Raw genomic sequence first — 25,222 nt, forward strand, 5'->3', positions numbered from 1 at the left:
GAAGAAGAAGAAGAAGAAGAAGAAGAAGAAGAAGAAGAAGAAGAAGAAGAAGAAGAAGAAGAAGAAGAAGAAGAAGAAGAAGAAGAAAAGAAAATCAGAATAGATTTTTTTTACCTCAATATGATCAAAGCCATATGACAAAACAACAACCAACATCATGCAAATGGACAAAAACTGAAAGTCTCACTTTAAAAATAGAAACAAAACAAGGATGTCCATTGTCACCATTTGTATCCAATATAGTTCTCAAAACATTAACCAGAATGTTTAGACAAGAGAGAGAAATAAAATGTGAATAGGAAAGGAGGAAGTAAAATTATAATTATTCACAGATGACATGATACTCTACATAAGAAACCTCAAAAGCTCCACGAAAAGACTTCTTTATTAAATAACCAAATTCAATAGCATAGCTGAATATAAATTCAGCGCTCAAAAATCACTAGCATTCCTGTACACAAGCAGCAAACTCACTAAGATACAAATTAGGGAAACCACAACTTTTACAATGGTATACAATAAAGTGAAATACTTAGAAGTCCATCTAACAAATGCAATAAAAGACCTATACAGTGTAAGTTGCAGAATGCTGAAAAAGAGATTGAAGTAGAATTCCAAAAATGAAAAGATATTCCTTACTCATGGATACTAAGAAATTACAGAGTGTAAATGGCCATATTCCCGAAACTATTACACAGACTGAACATGATCTCAATTAAAATACCATTGATAAATGTAACAGATTTAGAGAACACATTCCAAAAATTCCATGAGTAGGGAAAAGTCTTTTAACCAACTGTCCCTCAGACAAAGGACTTCTACCAAGAACATGTAAAGAGTTAGTCAACACCCAAAAAGTCAACAGCATTCCTTTACACAGATAACAAACTCACTGAGAAGAATTAGAAAATATTTCTAATTGCCCAGTATTGCTTTGCTATTCTAGGTCTCTTCAGGAATCAAGATGAATTTTAGGAATGTTTTCTCTAGATTCGTGAGGTTTGCTAATGATATTATGATCAAGACTGTGCTTAATCTGTACAAAAATTTAAAGAGTATGGCCATTTTCACAGTGTTGGTTCTTTCCACCCAGGAACAAGAAATATCTTTCCATTTTCTGAAATCCTTCCATCACTTTTTTCAAAGTATGGTCACATTCACAGTATGGATTTTTATTTCCTTTCTTAAATTGATTCCTAAATATTTCTTCCTTTCTTTTATGTTTGTGAAAGGTTTCACTAGCATGGAAAGATATTCCTTGTTCCTGGATGGAAAGAACCAACATTGTGAAAATGGCCATACTCTTTAATCCTTGCACTAACATGGTTTTACTAACTTCTCTCTCCATACATTCCTTTTTTATGTACTTCTCTACTATGGATTTCTGAGTGATGACTGTATCCTGATAGACTACTAAATTTGGTTATCAGATCTAAGAGTCTCTTGGAGTTTTTGGAGGTCTTCTATGTAGAGCAGCATACATTCTACAAATAATAATTTCACTTCTTCTTTTCCCATTATTATTCTCTTATTTCTCTCTCTTACCCAACTAATCTGGCTAATATTTCCAGAACTATACTGCATAGGAGTAGTGACTCTGAACGGTTTTGTTTTTTCCTATTTGTAAAGTGGAAGCTCTCAGGTTTTGACCATGTAGTATGATGCTGGCTGTTGGTTTGTCATAGATGGCTTTCATCGGGTTGAGGTAAAGTCCATCTATTCTGAGTTTCTGTAGGGTTTTTATCATGAATGAATGTTGTACTTTCTCAAAAGATTTCCTGCATCTATTGAAATGATCATGTGATTTTTGTCTTTGGTTCTGTTGATGTGGTGTACTACATATATATATGTTCTGTTGATGTGGTGTACTACATATATATATATATATGTTCTGTTGATGTGGTGTACTACATATATATATATTTAACCATCCCTGCCTGCCTGGCATGAATCCCTCTTAGTCATGATGTATATAATCTTCTTGAATATTTGCAGCATTCTGTTTGCTAGAATTTTATTGAGAATTTTCCTTCTATGTTGTTTATGGAGTTGGGCCTCTAGTTCTCTTTTGGTTGATTCTCTGTTTTGTTTTGTGGTACCAGGGATTATTTCTCTGGTTTTGCTATCAGAATATACTTGCTCCAGGAATGTGTTTGGGATAATTGTTTCCCCTTCAATTAAACTGAAGAGTTTGAGGACAGTTGGCATTAAATCTTCTCTAAATTCTTGTAGAATTCACCTGTGAATCCATCTGAACACGGGCTTTTCTTTGTTGAATACATTTTTCATTACATTTTCAATTTCATTGACTGATATTGGGTTATTCAGAATTTTGAATCTTTTTATTGAGCTTCAGTAATTCATATGTATCTAGGAATTATTCCAGTTTTTCTGTTTTCTGTCCAGTGAGAGTAAAGATTTTCAAAGTAGGTATTCATTATCTTCTGAATTTCTATAGGGTCTATAGTAACTTTGTACTTTTCATTACTTATTGTAGGAATTTCAATTTTTTCTTTCCTTTTTTATGATAGGGTTTGCTAGTGTTTGATCAATTTTATTTATTCTTTCAAAGAATCATCTTTTTTCATTAATTCTTTGTATTGTTTTCATCTCCATTGCATTAATTTCTGCTCTGATCTTTATGCTTCCTGCCTTCTTAGGGCTTTGAGCTTGACTTAATTTTTGTTTTCTAGGAGCTTGAGATGCAGCATAATTTTTTTTTGTGCTCTTTCTGTCTTCCTAATATGAAAATTCACCACTATAAATTTCCCTCATGGAACTGCTTTCGTTGTATCGCACAAATTCCACTAAGCATAACGGCATTTTTCTTTCATTATAAATATTTATGTAATTCATTTTTTAATTTTGTGTAATCCATTGGTCATTCAGGAGGGTTTTATTTAATTTCCATGTGCTTCTGAAGGTTTTGCACTTTCTTTAGTCCATTTCATTACACTGTGGTCAGATAATGTGCATGGGATGATTTTAATTCTGTTGCATTTACTTAAGCATATTATAAGTGCTGGCATATGGCTTATTTTGGAGAATATCCCATGTGTAGCTGAAAATAATGTGTATTCTGATGTCATGTGGAACATTCTATAACATTCTACTAAGTCTACTTATTCACAAGTTTGATTTTGTTGTTATTTCTTTGCTGCTTTTTTTGCCCAGTTGATCTATCTCTTTCTTGCAATGGGGCACTAATGTCCCCCATTGCAGTTCTGTTATTACTCATTTGATTTTTCATGAATTTTAAAATTTGTCTTATATAGTTATGTGCTTCTACATTGGGTGCATATATATTTATGATTGATATCTCTTTCTTAGAGTTTTCCCTTAACATGAATGTGGTGACTTTTTTTATCTATTTTAACAATTCTTGGTTTGAAGTTGACATTACCAGCAACCAGAATAGCCCACCTTGTTTTTTTTTTCTTTTTTCCTGACTCATGTGGTATTGTTTTCCATCCTTTGACTTTCAATATATGTATTTCCTTTTAAGTTAAGTGTGTCTCTTGTATGCAACATATTGTTTGATTTTATTTCTATATCTACGCTGCTAGTTTGCTTTCTAGCTACTTTTGCTAGTTATAACCACACAATGGTTATAACTGACAAGTATTGGCTCTTCTTTGTCATGTGATTTTCCTGCTGTAGGTTTGCTACTTTCCCCCTCTATTTAATTGCTTGCTCCGCTTGACTGTTCCTTTCTGGTGTGGTGGTCTTTTTGTCTCTTTATAGAGTATCTGTCAGTACTCTTTGTAGGGTTGTTTTTATGGTCATGAATTCTTTCAGCTGTTTTTTTCTTATGGAAGTATCTTATCTCTCTATTAAGTTTGGTAGATAGTTTTTCAGGATACACCAATCTGGGTTTGAATTTTTTTTCTTTCCTGACCTGAAATACTTCACTCCAAGCTCTTCTTGACTGGATGGTTACCTTAAGAAAGCTTCTGTGATTCTAATGGGCTTTTTCCATCATAGTTGATGGTTTTTTTCCTCTAACAGGTTTTAATATCCTGTTCTTTTGCTGAATTTCTAGGATCTTTGTTATATATCTAGATGTTGATTTTTTTTCCTGTGATTATAGCTAATTGAAGTTTTGTATGCTTTACTTGTCTATATGTCAGATTATTTTCTCATGCTTGGGAAATTTTCTGCTACTTCTTCTGCAAATAAACTTTTTATATCATTGTGATGAATCCTGTTATTTTTTTGACACCTCTTAGTCATACATTGCTTTAGTTTGTATAATCTTGAAATTATTGATTTGCTATTTTCTGGTTACTTGTTATTTTTCTGAGATCTTTCCTTTCAAAATCACTAGCTGCAAGGCTCTCTTCAAGGTCTGAAGGTTGATCTTCAGTTTTGGTCAAGCAGTTCTGCCAGTTTTCAGTAGAATTCTTAATTTTCTGAATATATGTTTGAATCTATTTCATGTATTCTAATTCCTGTATTGTTGAATGTTTGCATCATTTTTCTATTCTCCTGTATTTTTATCTATATATTATTTAGATGTACTGAGAAATTCTTTCATGATTGTTATCATTTTTTCTTTTATCTGAGAGATTATTTCTGATCTGATTTATTTTATTTTTTAATTTATTTATATTTTAGGACAGGGTCTATAGGGTTTCACTGTGTAGATCAGACTCATAGTGATTTTCCTGTTTTCAGCCTCTCAAGCAATGGAATTACAGGTGTGTGCCACCATGCCCATCTCAATTGCCATCTCAGCATGCCCTGAGAGCAGGGCCAGCAAGGCATGTCAGGGTTTGAACCCTGGCCACTGCACTCTGCCTAAGCAGGTGGCTTAGTCATCTGAGCTATCTGGTCAGCCCTGTGATTTCTTTTATAGCCTGATGTGTTGTTTCTTTACTTCAGTTGCTCTGAGTTGTCTCCTAGGCTTATTCTGGGTGGACTGGGGTCTGAGATTGCCTTTTATTCTTTCATTTTAACATATTTGAGGCTCCCAATGTTTACCCAACCTCAGCAGTGATAGTGGGTGCAGGGAGTAAGTCAGAAAGGTGCCCAGGATAATTAGGGGGTAGGAGAGGGCTCACCAAGCCCTGAAGGTATTCAGAGTTCAGTGTGGTTTCTGTGATAGTTGTAGGGGACAAGTTGCATCTCAGCAAGTCCCCCACTATGATGGGAGTCAGGCTGAACTTCTGCAAGGCTCCTGTGATGGAGAGGGGCCAGGTAGGGCTCACCAAATCTCCCACAATGGGTGAGTGGGCTGTTGCAGCTCAGCGAGGCTCCCACAATGGTAGTGGCAGCAAGGTAGTACTTACCAGGGCTCTTGTACGGTCTGTGATTCAGTTGGCATTCTATACCTGTGTGTGTGGGCAAAGGGGTATTGCAGTTCAGCAAATCTCCAGTGGTGGTGGGGCTTGCAGGAAAGGCCTCACCTTTTTTTCTTTATTTGGCCCAGGTCTCACACTATATCCCAGGATGGCCAGGTTCTCATAGCAATTCTCCTGCTTCTTCCTCTCACGTGGTTGGATTATATACATGCACCACCATGCTCTGCTGTCACCCTTAATTTTAAATCTAAGGCAGAAAAGTGAATGACTAGTGTCTCCTTGGTAGTGAATAGTATGTCCATTGTGATTACAGAATCACACTGTCTCAGTTTCAATATTCCAGGTCTTAATTCTAATATTATATACTAAAATAGCTGCACTGGTATTTAAATATGGCATTTATATCTTATAATCCATCGATTTTCTTCTTAAAAAATAAGGAAAGGTGGAACTTACACACAATGGAGTCCTATTCTGCCATAAGGTAGGATAATCTTGAATAAGAAAATAGATTGCCTTGTGCTGTGAGATTGCCTTTTGCTCCTTTATTTTGACATGTTTGAAGCTCCCAATGTTTACAGTGGGTGCAGGGAGTGAGCCAGGAAGGTGCCCAGGGTAATTAGGGGACACAATGCTAAATGTACCTTGACCACAATATTAAATGAAGCGGGGAAAATAAGAGAAAAGACTGTAACAGACAAGCAACGGCCATGACTCATGCAGATGGCTGACACTGACAAGCACTTATTCCACTGAGCTATCTCCCTGGCCCAGGACATGTTTGTTGTGCACCATTATATTCACTGCAGGGAACTGGTATATGCACATAACACAGTTCAATTATTTTTCCCCTTTCCTTCAGCCCCTTTCATTACGAAGATTATATAATAATCTTTCTGTTGGATGTGGTGGTGCACGTCTGTGATTACAGCTCTTGGGAGGCTGAGACATGAGGATTTCTGTGAGTTCAAGACCAGCTTGAACTGCATAGTGAAACCTTGTCTCAAGAAGACAAAAAAATAATAACAATAATCCTTTTAATTTCATTTTTATGATTTAATATGTTATTTAGCTTAAAATTTTAATAAACATATATCTACTTCATAACTTTTTCTACTTGTGATACTTAAATGTATGAAAATATCAATAGGGGACATGTATATGTATCAATTCCTGATGATGAATGTAACTTTATGCATCAAAAACATACACTAATAAATAGAGTAGTATAATTTAACTTTCTCACAGCTATGTACATCTCTTGATTCCCTTCCAGTGGCGAAAGATCTATCTCATTACTTCCTACTATGTATCTTTTATTTTTTTCACTTGATTTTTAGTCTGGTTTTTCATGTAAGAGAAACCATGTAACATTTATGCTTGTGTGCCTGACCGACTTTACTTAACATGATAGTCTCAAGGTGGATCCATTTTCCTGCAAATGACTCGAGCGCATCATTGTTCATGCAAAGTAGTGCCCCTCAGCTTGTGAATACCCTGTTTTTGTTATCCATTTACCTGTTAATGGATATTCAGTCTCTTCCAACATTTAACTATTATGAATTTTACTACTGTGCACCTGTGTATGCCATGCACTAAAGTAACAGGATCAAAGAACTAAATGGTAAACCAGAAACAAATCGCCAGAAAGCAAAACATGTAAAACACTTGAAGTCATAGGCATAGGCACGGACTTTCTTGTTTTTTAACAAATCTCCAGCTGCACAGGAAATACTACCATGGATCAACAAATGGTCACATATCTCATTTTAACACTTCTGCAAAAGAAACAGCAAGCTGCAAGAAAAGCCCATGTACAGGATTGTTAAAAGAATATTTGTCATCCAAACTTCAGAAGACTCATATCTAGGATGCACAAATAATTTTTAAAAATTAGACCCTCTTTTATTTTTTTTATGTATTTGGTACAGGATCTGAAGAGTCTACGGGGCCTCACTACATAGATCAGACTACTAGTGATTCTTTTGTTTTCAGCCTCCCAAACGCTGGAATTACAGGTGAGTGCCACCATGCCCAGTCTCAGTCGCATCTCCGCATGCCCCAGGGGTGCGGCCAGCACAGCACGCTGGTGGTTGAACCCTAGCTATAGACTCCCTTAATAAGAGACAAAATCAAACAATGGGCAAGAGACATCAGTAGAAACTTCACAGAAGTATAAATAGCCAATAAATAAAGGAAGAAATGCTCAACAGTGTTAATCATTAAAGAAATGCAAATTCAATGGACACTGAAGTCCCATCTTACCCAAGGAAGAATGGCCATCACCAAGGAAAATGGTCACAGCAGCACAATTGGCCAAAGTCGAGTCATGAAGGTACCTCATGTGCTCATTAACAGATGAGTGGTTAAAGAAAATATGGATTTGCACTCCCACTACTCTGCCATAAAGTAAAAATAGGCTGGAGTTATCTGTAGGAAAATGGATACACCTTGAGACCATAAAATTAAATTTAAAAAAATCAGATATATGACCTGAAATATCACATTGTTTCTATTCTAGGTGAAACCCAGAATAAAAATAAAGGAAAAATAAAAAGATAATAGGAAATATGGAGATAGATCTTTCTCAAAGGGGAAGTGATCAAGCTATACAGGGAAGGTTAGGAAAGGGAGAAATAAGGCACGGAAAAAGTGAACTGCGAAGTGTTGTGCATATGCACAAACTCCACACAAGGGTGTGGATAGTATGTACCACAAATGGGTACCCGCAAAGGAGGGGAGAACCAAGAACTGGGTGGAGAGGGTGGGAGGAAAGAAAATTCCAAACAAACATGAATATGCATGTGTTACAGTAACGTGATGTCTTTAATTCTTTAGGGAAGATACCTAGCAGGAGAATCAAGAAATCAAGTAATAACAAATGCTATAACCATGATGGAAAGCAGCACGAAGTTTTCTCAAAAAACTAAAGCTACGATTTCCATTTCGCCCTCCTATAGACACTTAAAGTCTTTCACCTTTCAGTTATAAATAATGTAATCTTGAAGCTACTTATACAGGTCTCTTGAAGCTATTTACACAGCTATATTAAATATAGCTATGACTCTCTAAAGCACAGTTTAATTCTGAAGTGTCAGTTTATCTTATGTTAATATTTAACTGGACATTTTATATTTTCTTATGATGGTGGGATCTGATACTTTTAACTACAAAGATCTTGTCTCTCCTGAACTTTAATGATATATTTTTCAGTCTTTCTTTTGGCTATGATTTTTTAAATTTTATTTTACAGTGTATTTCAGGGCCAGGGAGATAGCTCTGCAGCATAAACACCTGCCTGGCAAGCACAAGGTCCTGGTACCACAAAAAAAAAAAAAGTATTACAGTATAACTTGATAAAATTTTACATATAGTATTTTAAAATATTAGAATGAGCTTTCTATGCATTGTTATATAATTAATACAATTAGAATTTGTTTTCACAAACAATATAAATAAATAATATAATAATTTTTCTTCCATATGGCTTGCTATGTATCTAATAGTTTGTTCTTTCATATCATTTGCTATATGTCAAATAGCTTATTCAATTGATTTGTGTGACAATATCTACCAATATTAAGTTGCCCTTTCTTTGTCTCACTCTTCTATTGATCTAGTTCTGGCTGAATATTTGCAATTTTATTTATGGCTCTGTAATGGTTTTTAATACCTTACAAGATTAAAGTTATTCATTTTGATCTTCTAAATTTATTTTAATTTTTGCATACTTCATATGTATTGTAGAAGCTATCAGTACTAAATAAAAAAAAATTGAAAGAGTCCTATCCTAGATATAATTGCATTAAATTATTTAAATGGAAAAGAACCTGTAACTTCATCCTGAGCCAACCAATTCATGAGCATTTTTTTTTATTTGTGCAGATATTTTGAAATATCTGAACAAAATTTCAAAATGTACTTAACTTTGTTAGTATTTTTAATATTCTAGAAATTCCATAATGAATAAGTATTTTGTGTTTTGTTTTCTAACATGTAAATTCAGATATAATAGACAATCAACATCTTTTTAAATGTTGATCCATGACTCAACTAACATAGCTCTTTTTAGTTTAATCATTCTTTAGATTTTTCTATGAATACAATGTTCTTTTTCAATAAAACTTCTTACATACAACTTTTATCCTGCTTTTCTTCTCTTATTACTTTGCCATGGTCTGCATGAGATAACAGAATAGCAAAAATGCTTTTCTGTTTCCTCCCTGCTTTATTAGAATTCTTCTAAATGTTTATACAAAATCTTTTTTTGTTTTGCAAGCTTGATAATTACAAAGTCCTTGATTAAATAAGTCTGTGTAATTTTCACTGAAGAAACCAAGACTGTCTGTAGCCCAAACTAGAATTATGAGGCAATAATTGCAAACAAATGTTGTTAATATAATGATAATGACGTCAAATGCTAATGAAAATAGATACAGATAAAATAGATCCAGATTTCCAATACACACAGAGATAACAAATAAAACAAAAGAAAATAAAAATAAATAAATAACAAGAGGAGAACATAATCTATTATTTTTGTAGAGGCAGAAATAAAGCAACACTGTAGAAAGAACTACAAATTAATTCTTTCATTCATTGAAAATTAGTAAAAAAAAAATTTGAAAATTATTGAGTCCAGTGTACACATACCTATTAGGTAAGAGATACCTTTGATGAAACTTGATCCCTCCCTTCTGTTCCTATGAAAGCAAACTCAACTGACTTCCAAAGAGCAGGGAAAGGGAGCCAGTAATTTTATAACACAGAAACCTGACCATCTACTATGTTAGCCAAGTAATGAAGCCACATGTCACTATGTGTATCATGTGCTGACCCATCCTTTTAGTATCATGTGGCAAGAAAAGCACTTATTCAGTGCCTTCTAAAATCTTGGTGTAATCATGAAAAAAATGGTCAAGCCTATACACTGGAACTTTCTATAGAACACCTGGCCAGTGCTCCCTAAAGCTGTCAGGTTTCTAAAGAACAACAAGGATTAAGAAATTATCAGAACTATAATGTGATTCGTGAGACAGGACAACTAAACTCAGTGAAGGAGTGGACAATAAGTCAGAAAGAACACATTATAAGAAGGCATTTTTAATAACTGGAAAAAAACAAATTGTGTAATTATGTTAGTAGTTACATACCAATGTCAGTTTGTTCAACTTGCAAAATTAATCACAGTACTATTTACTAACAATTCTGAAACTGAATGAGAATATTATGGGATGTCTTTAGTATTTGTGTTATTTTTCTATAGATCAAACATTCTAAAATAGAAATGTAAGAAGAGATCTCAGGTATTTTGAAAACTCTTTTTGTTTGTTTGTTTGTTTTTCAATACTTAATCTGGGGGTGGGGGAGATAGCGCAGTAGAATAAGTGCTTGCTAGGCAAGCACAAGGGTTTGAGTTCAATCGCCAGTTCTAAAAACAACAACAACAACAACAACTTAATCTGGTTTAGTAGTTAGATGTTTTTAAAATACATAGTACAGGCATTGTCATTGTCATTGTCTTGCCTCTTCAGTTATCTCTTAGTAATCAATTAACCTTTTGTAAAATCAGTTTCCTCAAATGAGCCTTTGTCTTAATCACTTTTCTTGTCACTAGGAAAAAGCAACTGACACCAGGAATTTGAGGAAAGAATCATGAATTTTGGTTACCGGGACTCCCAGAGTAGTTGTCATGATCAGTTGGATCCAAGATGGAGAACATCACAGAAGAGGAAAGGAACTCATGTTGTGGTGGCCAGGAACCAAAGAAAGGAGCAGGGAGTCTGGAAAGAATGGATACTCTTTTAGGTCACACTCTGACCCATCCTTCAATTCAAACAGACCCACCTCCTATGACCACATCATCTACAGCAACCCAATGATTCATTCACCTTCCAAAGCCCCTTCTCTGAGCACATGAAGCCCTTGGGGAATGATTGCAATTCAAGTCATAACATTCTCACTGATGTGTTCTGGAAAAACAAGAGGAGAGAATAAGGGTTAAACACTTAAATACTAGAACGAATTCAGATTCAACAGGAACTGAATGAGGCACCACCTATCTCCTTTCTAGGAGATCATTTCTACTATTTATGAGTTGGCCATGAAAGCTGTGACATAACCATGTAACACAAAGTATCTATGTATGTTTATTAATGTAAAATATTCATGTATAAAAAAGTACAATTTAAAAATTAATAGCAGGTTTTGTGTAATGCACATATAAGGTGTCTCATGTAATACTTCATCAGGTTTATTTTTTTTTTTTTAAGGACAGCGTGTACAGGGTATACAGGGTCTCACTGCATAGATCAGACTCATAGTGATTCTCCTGTTTACAGCCTCCCAAGTGCTGTGATTACAAGTGCGTGCCACCACGCCCAGTCTCAATTACTGTCTCAGCTCACCCCAGGAGCAGGACCGGCAGGGAAGGCCAGGGGATTGAACTCCCTATCCCTGCATCTGCCTAAGCAGGTGCTTTAATCCACTGAGCTATTTGGCCGGCCTCTTACTGTTTTTAAATGATGCTAGATATGCAGAAAAATACTTCAACAAAAACCAAAATTTTGAATAATTAGACCCTTGTTCATGACTGATACTACTAATTAAAATATTGTGCCGTGGAAAACTCTCAGTCCCACTTTTCATTCTGAATATGCTGTCCATCAGAATGCTGGTTACCGGGACTCCCAGAGTAGTTGTACACCGGATGCCACCCAAAGTTATTGGTATTGTTCCATCAGGCACAGCCAAGGGAGTACCATCTTCCAATATGTTCTGTAATTTGGATCAAAAGCCTTCAGCCCTCGCAAACTGTGAATGGCAAGGAAATTCATGTTTACCGTTTGGCAATACAAACACTGGAATGAGAAAATTCAGAAACCATCCATCTGCCACCATAGCAAGTTCCAACTCTTCGGGTTTTTTGCCCCTAGCAATTCATTCTTTAAAGAAACTGAGTCCATTCTGCAGTTTTCATACAGTCCGGGATTTTTCCTGCCCCGTGATGTTATTTAAGATGTTTCTATGAATTTTCTTTTCATTTTTTTTCCCCCTCTCTCTCTTTTTACTGTATTTAGGACTAGGTCTCACTACACAGATCGGACTCGTAGTGCTCCTCCTGTTTTCAGCCTCTCAAGTGCTGAGATTACAGGCACGTGCCACCACGCCCAGTCTCAATCACCGTCTCAGCGCACCCTGCAGGTAGGGCCTGGCATTGCTCTCTAGTCCCTGCGCTCTGCCTAAGCAGGCGCTTTAGTCCGCTGAGCTATTAGGGGGGGCCCTTTGAATCTATTGTAAAAGTAAACTTCCATATACTTACTACTTTCGGCAGTCCCCAGTTATGTGCAAGGCCAGACAAAACTTTGAATCTTCCTTAGATTTAATCCTCTCCCCAGAATAAAGAATTGCTTCCTAGTAGTTTTTACACATGTGTAAAGTCCTTTCTTAAATTTTCAAAGCGCAATTATTAAATAGGTTGGCTAGCGGGTTCTTTGAACTAGATTCAGAACTCTGTGATAGTTACTTTCCCTAGTAAAAGACAAAATTCTCCAGCCATGTTTTTGGCTATTTCCAGATCTGATATCTATTTCTCAAAGAGTGCTAGTTTTTTTTTTTCCCACAGTTTTATTGATAAACAGATAGCAATGAGACAGTTTCAAATCAAATCGGAAGTACAGTTTCAACAAATAATACACTGCATATATTCTTCTTAGTGGTTAATTGCTGTACAAGATGCAGACTTGTGATCCTATTTACAAACACCATTAGAAAAAATCATTCTATTCATTAAGAGAATGCAACTATATATCTATCCCAACCACTTTGAATACACAGATACAAAATGGACATTCATAGGTATACCCCATTTTTTCTAAGTTCCGTTATTGAATATTATAGGTGTGTAAACTCAGCAAAATATTCTAAAAGAGTCCAGTAGCTCATAATAGCATTGGGTCTTCTGTTTAACTGGCAATGTCAGAAATTATTGACCTGAGTCCCCCACAGCTCAACTTAACAGCATGGCTTTATTTCTTATATTTCGTCTTCATACTTTTCTACTGGATGGTTAAGACCAAGGCAAAGCAGGACCTATGCAACAAGAGTTGTAGCTTTTTGGTCTGAGAAGGTCAATGAAATGCCCTCAGGATTTGTCCTGAGATCCTGTACCTCAGATTGTAAAACCTTTGTCAGTGCAGCCATGTGGATGAGTCAGGATGAGTCACGGCCATTGCTTGACCAATGTGCTCTCTGTGAAGGCTGAGAGAGTGTCTTCTCCCCATGTGACTCTCCTTAGGCCCACTCTATGTCATCGATCACTTTCCTCTTTGGCCCCATAATGTTCTTGATCAGAAAATTTGGGACACTACCGAGGTACATGATGTTACAGTGCTAGTTTTATTTAGTAATGAATTATATATAAAGACCGCCATCTGAGTACTACGGTATTTCACAGCTTCTATGCCTTTCTAATTAAAAGAACTTAGGTTTTTGATAGAAGACTTCAATTATTTCACACTAGCACCTGAATTTAGAACTTCTGAGATTTTAAATTCTTTAATCCTTAAAAAGAAATTATTTCTGCTGTGACTCTATGTAAATCACTAATTAATTTATGGGTGTTATTATGTTTTCAGGTCAATTCTTCTTATATAAAATTATACATAGTATGTTTTATTACTTAACTGCTTTGTGAAGTGTTTTAGGGTTTTTCTCAAATAGGTTATTTCCTATTAAGTTTAAGATAAGATTTTATTTGGTCAGAGGCTTGTTTTTCAGTTTTCATTTTTTTACATGTGAGATTGACATTTCCATATGTTTTCTACTTGGCCTTTTCTTTTATATTTGAAAGTTATTGAATATTGTGCATTAAATACAGAACTTGCTAATTTTCTCATTGCTTGAAATAGCTCTCCGTTGATTATTCCAGGTCTTACAGATACAAAAATATGTCAACTTCAAATGACATATAGAAATCTTTCTAATATATACCTATAATAGTTTTCTGATTAAATACTTCATCAGATGATAGTTTTCTAAGTAAATACTTGAAACAGCATGATGACTAACATTTCCTTCACAGTAGTAAGCCAAAGTGAAAATGTAGCCATTTTCATCATATTTACAGTTTTGCCAATAAGTCCTCTGTCTGTCCCCATTATAATAAATTCAGACATGAGATAGGATTTGTATATTTTATCATGTTTCTGAATTTGTATATCTCATGTTGTTATTGTGTCAGGTATTTTGTCTGAGCAATGAGAAGAGTAACTAAGAAAAGGACTACAGATTTATTCTCTGAAATTCTTTTGAAATTCAGTGGTGAATTTCTCAGGTCCTGGGCTTTTCTTATTTGGTAGGTATTTTTTATTACTGCCTCTATTTCACTATATTGAAATTGTGTGTTTTGTATCTTCTTGGTTCAATGTTGGCGATTTATATATGTCTAAGAATTTCCATTTTTTCCTTGTTCTCCAACTTATTGGAGTATAGATTTTTGAAATATTCATTGGTAATCTTGATTACAACAGTATCTGTTATGATGTAACCTGATTCATTTTTATTTGCATTCATGTAGGTCTTGGTCTTTTTTCCATTATTTGCTAAGATAGGTTAAGGGTTTGATTTATTTTGCTTCTCAAAGAAACAACTCTGGGATTCTTTGATGCTTTATATTATTTTCTTAGTCTTAATTTCTTTAATTTCTGCTCTTTTCATAATTTCCTTCCTTAGTAAATTTGGGTTTAGATTGTTGTTGCTTTCCTAAGACTTTAAAAGCCATAATGATGCTATTCCAATGGGCTTTCCGCTGTTGGCTTTCACAGCAATAAATCAACTTAGAACTTCTTTCATTGTATTCTATAAATTTTGGTACATTTTAATAGCATTGCCTTTTGGCTCTAGGAACTATCCAGTTTCTTCCTGATTTCTTCTATGATCTATTGTCTTTGTAAGAATGTATTATTGAACCTCCATCAGTTTTCATAATTTCTATGGTGTCTTTGTAATTTATTTCTAGTCTTGTTGTGTCATGTTTTTTTTAATATACATTGGATAATTTTTATTTCTATTTAAAAACCAATTACACATATGCTATAATGCATAGATAGATAGATAGATAGATAGATAGATAGATAGATAGAGATTAATTGATAGATATGGCGAGGTTATCTCTCCTAGTTTCTCTCAAATCATTTTATCCATTCAATTATATTTTACTAAATAAAAATAACTTTCTTCTTATCTTTCACCAATCTCATGACATGATATTTGCTCCAATATTTTTCTTGCTTTAGCTTCATTTCTAAAACAATTTTTCTATTATTGCTATTTTCTCCAGAGTCTTTTCATCTTTCTGTGCAAGTCTTTTATTCCCCAGCACACTATTTCAAAATTCTAATTACAAATTTTGTTTCAGTTATTACCATCTTAAGTTTTCTCTTTTTTAATCACTATTTTAAAATTTTCATCCGTTTTACGCCATAATTTTTCATCCAGTCTATTGCTACCAATAAAACAAATTTTCTATTTTTTATCTTATTGTTTTCAAAATTATTTGTTGTAAGTTTTAGCCACAATCCTTTTTACGTTGCTTGATTTGAGATATTTTTTAATCCTTTTGCAGAGAGAGTTTAAGATGCCTTCATAGCTCTGTGCTTATTCTTCTGATATTATCATTAAATACTCAACAGTCAGGACTTCAACCTTATGAGATAATCTTCCCACAATATATATATTTTAGCTGATCTCTTATTTTTCTGAGCATAGAGGGTATCACTCAGTTTAGATCACTTTCTCACAATTTCCTCCTCCGTGCACGGATCAGTGCTTTAGGTAAATTTTCTTTGCTTAGTTTCAAAATTAGATACTGAGAATATTTTAAATCTGTTCTTTCTCAATAAAATATTTTAAAGGTAGGTATATGATTTATAGGTTAGTTATCTTTATTTAGCTCTTCCTACAATGTATACATATATCCAAACACCATGCTGGACAAGATTCATATATAAAAGCTATCAAATAAAATTAATTACTTTACTCAAAACTTACTATCTGTGACACCACACTACTTGTGTCCAGGCTTTTCCTGATGTCTGTTCCCGCACCTGCAAGTTGCGCCTTCAACACCTGTTTAGAGGTCATTTTTTTCAATATTGAAAATGCTTTCTCCTGGGGAAGAAACCCCTCAGGGGGGTAGAATGTTCATTATAATTTAGTTGCTAGATTGTTTCTGAAACTCATTAAAGTTTCTTTGCCTAACCCATTTTTCTTGTGTATTTGATTTTACTGCTATTCGTGGTTTGATTTATGCAGTATTATTTTTTAGTTTAGCTTTGTTATGTTATCCCACGTAATTGCCTTTTTATCTGTGATTTAAGATTTCTTCTTTCATTAACTGAAATGTTGTGCTTTGGGTAGTGAGAGGAAAAATCAAGGAGATTGAAAAACTTCACCATTTCAGAACTTTTCTTGATATGATGCCCTCCTATGTAGATTAAATACATTACACCATGAAAACTTGGAATGCTAAAACATTATCTTTCCAATTATTTAAAAATTACCACATTTCACAATTTTAATTTAAAAAAATGGATGCATAACAAGTATATTGAGCTGGGGAATACTCATCAAAATCATCAACTTAGAGAGTTGTTCGTAGAAACTTTAAGAAGCTTAACTGAAGCAATAGATAAAATTTATGAAATAGAGGTAACTCTTTGGGTTACCTGCTGCTTTCATTTTAGGCATGCTGCTTTATGGCATTAATATTCACTATAAAAATGTGTAACTCTTTCTTACTAGTCAGATTCAGTCTAAGCACCTCAAAATAATCATTTGCCAACCATCAAGCAATGTCCTGCTTTTATATCATTTTTGTTCAGACTAGAAAATTTTCTAATAAAGCACATTGGAAATAAATGCATGCAAATATCTTGGAGTGCTCATCACCTTCTCAAGAATCTATAAAATCTCATTACCTGATAGTAGAGTCAGATGCTTACTGAATGATAAGTATGTCACAAATCACCTACGATGAGCTCTCAAACTGGGCCACTTACTGATTTTCAACTTATGTTTACTCTACATTATGTTTAATTATGCCAGTTTTGCACCATTTATTTGGCAAGCAGTGTTTGAATGCTAACATTTAATTGAAAAGACTGATTTATTCCTATCTCTTGATAATGAAATTTCAACCTGAATTTGATTTCTAAGTTAACCTAAATATTTTTCTGTACATTTCTGTAAAAATAAAAAACTTACTACAAGAAGCAATTGTAGACCAATACTGGTTAGAAAGCTCTGCTTCCTAAAGTAAATGAAGCTTGCAGAAAAGCACTTGACTTCAGATTTAGAGTGGCTGATGTAAAACATGTCACAAAAAGATCTCTTCTAATTGACTTAAAAATTACTAAAATTGAAAAAGAGGAAAATTAGTGCATTGTGTTACTGACAAGACTGAAAGTGGTATCCTTCGCTAGTGGACTAAACCTTCAAAGCTTTACTAACCCTTCTGAGTTTCTGGAGCGGCAGCATAATCTAAACATATCAAAGCTAAAATTCTAAAATCTCCAGAAGAAAATTTAGGGGGACATCGTGTGTTATATACCATTAGGGAAAAAAATCAATACAAAAGCAGGAACCATACACTGTTCATAAACTGACCTTCAGCACAACTAAAAGATTTGCCTGTTTTTAAGACACTGTGAAAATGAAAGGACAATCTGTACATTTGGAGAATATTTTTCAATGCATACAGTATATAAAGGACATTAATCAAACATATATATATATATATATGAATGTATATATAACTTTCCTAATACTACCAAAAAGACAAAGATCCAATTAAATATTGGTAAAAGACTTAAATAGATCCTTCATAAGGAATAGATACAGCAAGAAAATAACCAAATATGTAGATGCTCATCTTTAGTAATCTGGGAAATGAGGGTAAAAAATCACAAATGGTACACCCATTAGTGTGGCTGAAATTTAAAAAAAAATAGTCTAACAATTCCACAAGGCAGTATAACTGTTGACACATTGTGTCAACTTGAGAAGTTCAAAAATATAACTGAGAGACTCAGCAGGGGGCCAGAGTTTTCAGCTTGCAAATATCCAGAGACTGTGCAAGAGGAGGACAGTGAGGCAGATGATGTGAGTGCTAGGTGGGACCCTGGGCAGGTAGCATGCACACAATGGAAAGGAGGAAGGAGGTGCCCCCCCCCTGCTTTTGCTCTTCATGCGTTTGCACTCTTACACCAACATGAACTGCTGACCCTGTGCTATATCACCCTGCTTTGGAGCCAGCTGATTATGAACTGAAACACACACAAACTGTGAGCTAAATGAACCTTTTCTCCCTTAATTTGAGGCATCGGATTTTTTGTCTCAGCAATGAGAGAAAAGCACTTAAGACCGGAAGTGATGCTTTTATTTGATTCCTTACTCTAATTCCTCAGTTTCAATGATTCTTCTGCTGGTCTAATTCCAATAAAAAATGAAGAAATGAATTTAACAGTTTTTTAGAAATATTCAGACGTTGGTAATAGAGAAACTGCAGCATTCAATTTTTTTCACTATTGATAACCTTGGATGGTGTGAGTTCTTTTATGCCTTAGGATACAAACAGACATTTTTATAGTTGATGTTAATAATTGAATCAATTTGGAATTGTTAAGAGTGATTCTCAGGAAGACACTATTATAAGACAAGGCCATTATTCCTATCTGGAATCTGTTTATCACCTTGAATACTCTATGTTTAACCTTAGTTTTTTTCTTAAAAGCGTATTTCTACTAGAAATGTGCAATATTTCAATGTTCTCTTAACAATTAGGTAAGTGGTGTAGTTGTAGTCAAGGTTCATGGGATTTCTAAGGAAATTGAGTATAAGTATCAACACTAGCCATAAGTGATGCATCTGCATGCATACATAAGTCCCCACAGACATCCTGGCAGCAACTCAGCAAGGTGTAAGGATCCAACACTAACAAGGATGTGCTGCTCCTAGACTGGATCCCTTTGTCTTCCACTACTTGGCCTCAGTTTCCTTCTTTGTTTTTTGCACGGGTACCAAGCCTTCCCCAAACAGCACCTGTTATGACACCCTACTACCCATATAAGCTCCACCCCCAACAGAGCCTGCTCCTCCCCCAGGGTTCTTCTTTCTCTTTGGCAGCCATCCTGCATGGAGCAATAACTTCCCTTCTTTACTTCCCTTTCACTTCTCATTAACACCACAAGAAGGAACTCTAGAATGAGAAAGGGTTCTTGAAAGGTCTTTGGTACAGTTTAGATAAGGCATGACCCTCAAAAAGACCTGGGTTGAAGATATGGTCCTCAGTGACACAATCTTCACACATGGGGATTTTGAAAGGTTATCTGATGGCCTAATTAGTATATGCACTTATTTAATGGATTCATAATTTGATGGAAGTTTTAGCAAATAATGTAAACTTGGAATGTATGATATAGTTTAAAGGTCACCCAAACATGACCTTGAGGACAGAAGTATGTCTTGCTCCCTGCCTCCTCTCTGGCTTTTTCTCCATTATCTGCCCATATAATGGTTTCACCTCATCAGACATTAGAAACAATAGAGTCAGGTGAACATGAACTAAAACCTGTGGCAGTCTAAGGCAAAAAAAAAATCTCTTTAAGTTGCTATTCCCAGAAGTTGCAGCACAGCAACAGCAACATGACTAACACATGATATACAAATGATCTCTTCTAATTCATTTTGCTGCAAAAGATTATACTAATGATTATTACATATTAGAGAGACACTTTGTATATCAATAACATCAGCTCATGTATTGGAATCCACAGCTGTATAAAATAAAAAAATGAAGGCAACTTGGAGATAAAAGTCTTCCAAAAATACCACCCAAAAATAAGGTACTTGATTGTACTATATCATGTTTTTGTATTTGCTTTGTGAAAAAGCATGCCAAATAAATGCACCTAAGTAAGAAGCACGTGCAGAATTATTCAGTGACTTGTAAGAGGCTGTTACAAGTAAAGAAATCTGAGCTAAATGATGCAGGAACAGGCATACTTACCAATGTTTTCCTGATATTGCTTCAAAGAGTGGTTTGCAAAGAGTAGTAGCTTATTAAATATTTACTAAGTGAGTAAAGAACATACATTTAAATTTAAATAGGTATATTTTCAAAAGACAGCTTCAGGATGAGGCTATATACAAGAGGAGTCCTATTTGATTTCAATTTTTAATACTTAAGATAACAGATCCAACTGCATATGCCCAACTGAGTTGAAAAAAATGTGTAGATAATTATTCCCTGTGCATGCAATTTCAAAAAGGATAGAAGATAGAATATGGAGGCAGTTATACAGTATCTGGAAATTTTTAAAAGTCAACTAATCAAAATGATGGCATAACTGATTTTTAATTATATCTGTGAAAAGCACATACCTTCTGCCTCCAAAAATCTCCAAAACAAACCATTCTTGCCCTATTCTGAATTGTACATTGCCATTTATAAAAATTACAATAAATGTAGTTATTGAAGAGTCGGATAGACTTCAATGTCAATTCATCATTTACCATTAAATCTGTTGTGTTCTAAGTCTGTAACCCTTAGTGTGGAATCCCAAGCCTACTCAATTTTTTCTTTAAAGTGAATCTCTACTCATTTACTCTCATTTGCTCTCTATAGTTATTAAAAATACAACCACAAAAATTTCCCTTACTTGTTCAATCCCACATTCATTACTTCATAAAGAATGAATTGAAATTCTTGAAGATTCAAATACAATATTTCTCTTTCAATTGTCTTTCATTTTTTCTATTAAAATCTAATTATCTCTTTTACTACTTGCCCTTTGAAAATGGTAATTTCTGAATTTTAACTGAAAAAAACTTACAAGAAAATTAAAAGTCACTTGTATCACCACAACCTATGTGGGTTTCACAATGCTCAAACATTTTTCGTGGCAAAATCAATTCATCTAGATGTTTACTTTTAAAATTAACTTTTAGAGTATCACTTCAATGATGAAACATAGATCCTCCTGGCTCCAAGACTTACTGCTAACACAGTAATTAAGGAACATTTCTGTCTAATTAAAAGTCTTGGCCATCAACTTCTGAAGATCCTATTTGTTCTAGCAGATCATTATAAACTGTATTTTTATTTATTTAATTAAAATCCATTTATTTATTTATTTATTTATTTATTTATTTATTTGGTACAGGGTCTCGCTACACAGCTTGGGCTTGTAGTACTCCTCCTGTCTCAGCCTCTCCAGTGTTCGGATTATAGACATTCACCACCATGCCGGGTCTCAGTGGCCAGCACTGTGTGCCTGGGGATCCAGGGTTGACACACAGCATGGCATAAGGTACCAGCGATCGATCTCAGGTCCATGCGATTGCAAGGCAGGTGCTTAGACTGCCAGGTTATCTTCTCAGCCCTAAACTAAATTTTTAAATGTAACATTTTCTATTACAGAAAAATCCTTTGTTTTATTTCACCAATTTCACAATATTTTATTATGGAGAATATAATTATTTTCTTTTGATAAATGCTTTTCCTCTTTACCCTTTAAACATTCCTGTGAACAAGCCATTACTCAACAGACCTGTATTTGGCATGAACATGTGTCATGTGAATTTCTTTGCCAGGGCCTTTCCAGGATTTGCTTTCTAACACCACTGTGTTCTTCCTTTTCTCTTGTAAGCTGTGCTTCACAAGGCAACTTTCATTCCCCATCTAGAGCTTCTCTGCACAGTCTTTCAGTTCCCAATTTATATTAACACATTGGAAAACCAATTTTTCTGCCCCTTCTCCCACATACTTCTGAATATAATGAGTTGTCAATTTCAGTACACAAGCCCCTCCTGTGAATGTGTGAACCTCACAGACTGGTAACTCTCACCACATAATTTAGTTGTCGCCTGTAATGAAACATTTAATTTGAAAATAGCTTCCAATTTTCAAATTGCCTCATATAAAAACTAATTTTTTCCAAAAATTTTAAAAGAGAAATGAAACTATTTTTAAACTATAACATTTTCTACCATGTTTTACTCCTATTTGAACTTGCAGCTTATTTTTGAAAGCTAAATAAACTCATTCAGAATGGCAAGTATCAGAATATCTCTCAAATAATTGGATTGGTTTTTCTTCAGAATATTAAAGCTGTTGAAATCCTCACAAGGCAACATATTTTATAAAGACAGAAGTGGAAAAACCATTTGAATATGGATCTCTACAAATGGTCCATCGTTCTTCATTATTATCTTGTCTAATTATTTCTATCATAATTTCATTATTTCAAACGATCATTGTATTTTGGAGTTGATAATTTACTGTATAAAAATTTGTGAGGTTTCCTTCAATATTAAATCCCTTTCCTCTTGTCATTTATCTATATCTAATTCTATTATTCTTCTGACTTTCTATGTGGTTTAACCTCATGCTATTTTATAACAGCAAGAATTTTGTAACACTTTTTCTGATAACTAAGGACATTAAATCCATTAGTTTTTATATAATCCCTCTTATCTCCTAAAATCTCATTGGCTCCCGCAGTTCAGTCAGCATGCATTGATAATGATCCTTTCTCCATTCGGTTTGCATATTTAAATGAAATATTTCAGCCCACTGAGAGTGGAGGGAGAAAGAAAGCTTTATTTAAGGAGAGGAGAGGCAAACAAATATTCTGAAGACAGAAATATGCTGTGGAGAAAATACAGTTGTTTTTTATGCATTTGCTGAACTAATAGAGTAGCAGATATTCCTCAGGCCTCAAATGGCCTGACCTACTCAGATGTCAAGTCTTTTCCCTTTCATATGTTCTAAAATGTCCTGAGTCTTGTACATATCTGCCTGAGGTATTATGCTTTTGCTGTTGAGATCAATGATCACTTGACTGTGGGATTACTCTTACTCTTATTTAAAATATCTGTTTGGTCATTTTTCAGTGTTTGGAATAAACTATGCCAAGTAACTAAATTGGATATACTTTTTGTTTTTCCACCTGTGGTAGATTAAGTGAATTGAATTGATTTAAAGATCGTTTTTACTCTTATACTTACTTTTATATATGCCATATAATTACTTTTTTATCTCTTTTCTGAATGGACAGTTGTTTCCCTATGAAGTCTACTTATCCATTAATTTTTGACCATACTAAGACAGTGATTGCTGACTCCAATTTTGTTGCTGCTGTTGTTTAAAGGAAAAAAACTTCAAAGAAAATCAGGGCTACCAATCCTCCAAAATTATAACAGGTTTAAACAAAGTAAACATCATGACAATAATTTATTGGCATATCGATGGGTATCCAACAGCCAATTAAGACTTTCTACACTTTCTTGTATCATCTAGGATGGTTAATGTCAGGATATGACTTTTTGTCAGAGAATCTGTCCAGCAGGTTGAGAAGCTGTTGACTATATTTGAAGAATATAAATGGAAGAAAATGCTGGTCCAGCATGAGCCAGTGTAAGTCATGAGCAGCTGGTCTACCACAGTGGTTTGCCATATACTGTCCCTGAGAGAATGGCTGAGCACTACCATGCAGTGATGTAGAAAGGACAATGAGAAAGTTAAAGAATGAGATCAGAGAGAAGAGAGATCAGGAAGAAAGAAACACTTGAGGATATCGGAAAATAGCAACGCTTTGTGCTAACTACTTTAGGTTCCTTTTCTAACTAGCTGGTACAGAGGCTATCAAAGTGTGTACTGGATATTGCTGAAACTTAGAGTTGGTACACTTTGTTATATAACATAGACTCATTCACTGGTTCTTTCAGAATATCTCCTTGAACTTTGAAAAGATGTCATGAAACAATTCCTTCTCCACATCCATGAGCTAAGATAGTATGAAGAACTGAAAGAACATGGAACTTAAAACTCAGAGGAAACAGAAAACAATATTTTTCCAATTACTACCTCTGAGATTTTTAGGTAACCATTATGATCCTCGTTTTACTCAGTCACTGGTCCATAAAATAGAGGTATTATTAATAATAACCAATTAAGAGTTGCTTGTATCACCCACTAAATAAATAGCAGTTATTAAATGTGACCATGCCTGGGATGGCTAAATAGCTCAGTGGATTAAAGTGCTTGCAAACAGGTGCAGGAGCCGGTTGGTTGATCCCCCAGTCTGTGGTGCTGGCCCCGCCCCTGGGTGCTCAGAGACAGTGATTGAGACAGGGCATGGTGGCGTGCAGCTGTAATCCCAGCTCTTGGGAGGCTGTAAACAGGTAGATCACTAGGAGTCTGATCTAGTAGTGAGATCCTGAATACCCTGTAGATACTTCCCTAAAAATTATCACACCAAAAATAATAAATAAATATATTTGACCATGCCCAAATGGAAAAATATTTTGAAGAAAACGAACGAGATAAATTTTGTCACCTTGGTTCACCAAATGTTTCTTACAAAGAAAGCCTAACTGATTAATTTCTGTATATGAATTTATGTCCTGCAACCTCACTAACCTCATTAATCCTAGTGATACTCTGGGGATTCAAAAAGATTTTCTCCATTCATGATCTTGTCATGTGCAAATGAAACAGCGTGTGACAATTACTGAATTTATATATTTTTCTCCCTCAATTTTATAACTAAACCACAAAGTATAGTTTCAAGTGGCATCTGTGAAAATAAACACTTATGCTTTCCTTTTAATCTTCTTAGGCATTAAGAGTTTTTTACAGATAGTATTTCTGAACTTTCCAGACTTGTAAAATTTAGTTTAAACTGCTTAGGCATGACTGGAGACAGACTACAGAACACACAAAAAGATAGAAGAGAAGTGTAAAATCCAAAGCCTCTGCCATTTTTAATAGCTAAAAGAATAAGAATCTTCACTGAGGGCACACTTCCCTGGCAAGTGCAAGGGCCTGAGTTCAATCCCTTGTTCTGCCAAAAAAA

Source organism: Octodon degus, unplaced genomic scaffold (assembly GCF_000260255.1).
Source record: "Octodon degus isolate 3935 unplaced genomic scaffold, OctDeg1.0 scaffold00020, whole genome shotgun sequence".
Lineage (NCBI taxonomy): Eukaryota > Metazoa > Chordata > Mammalia > Rodentia > Octodontidae > Octodon > Octodon degus.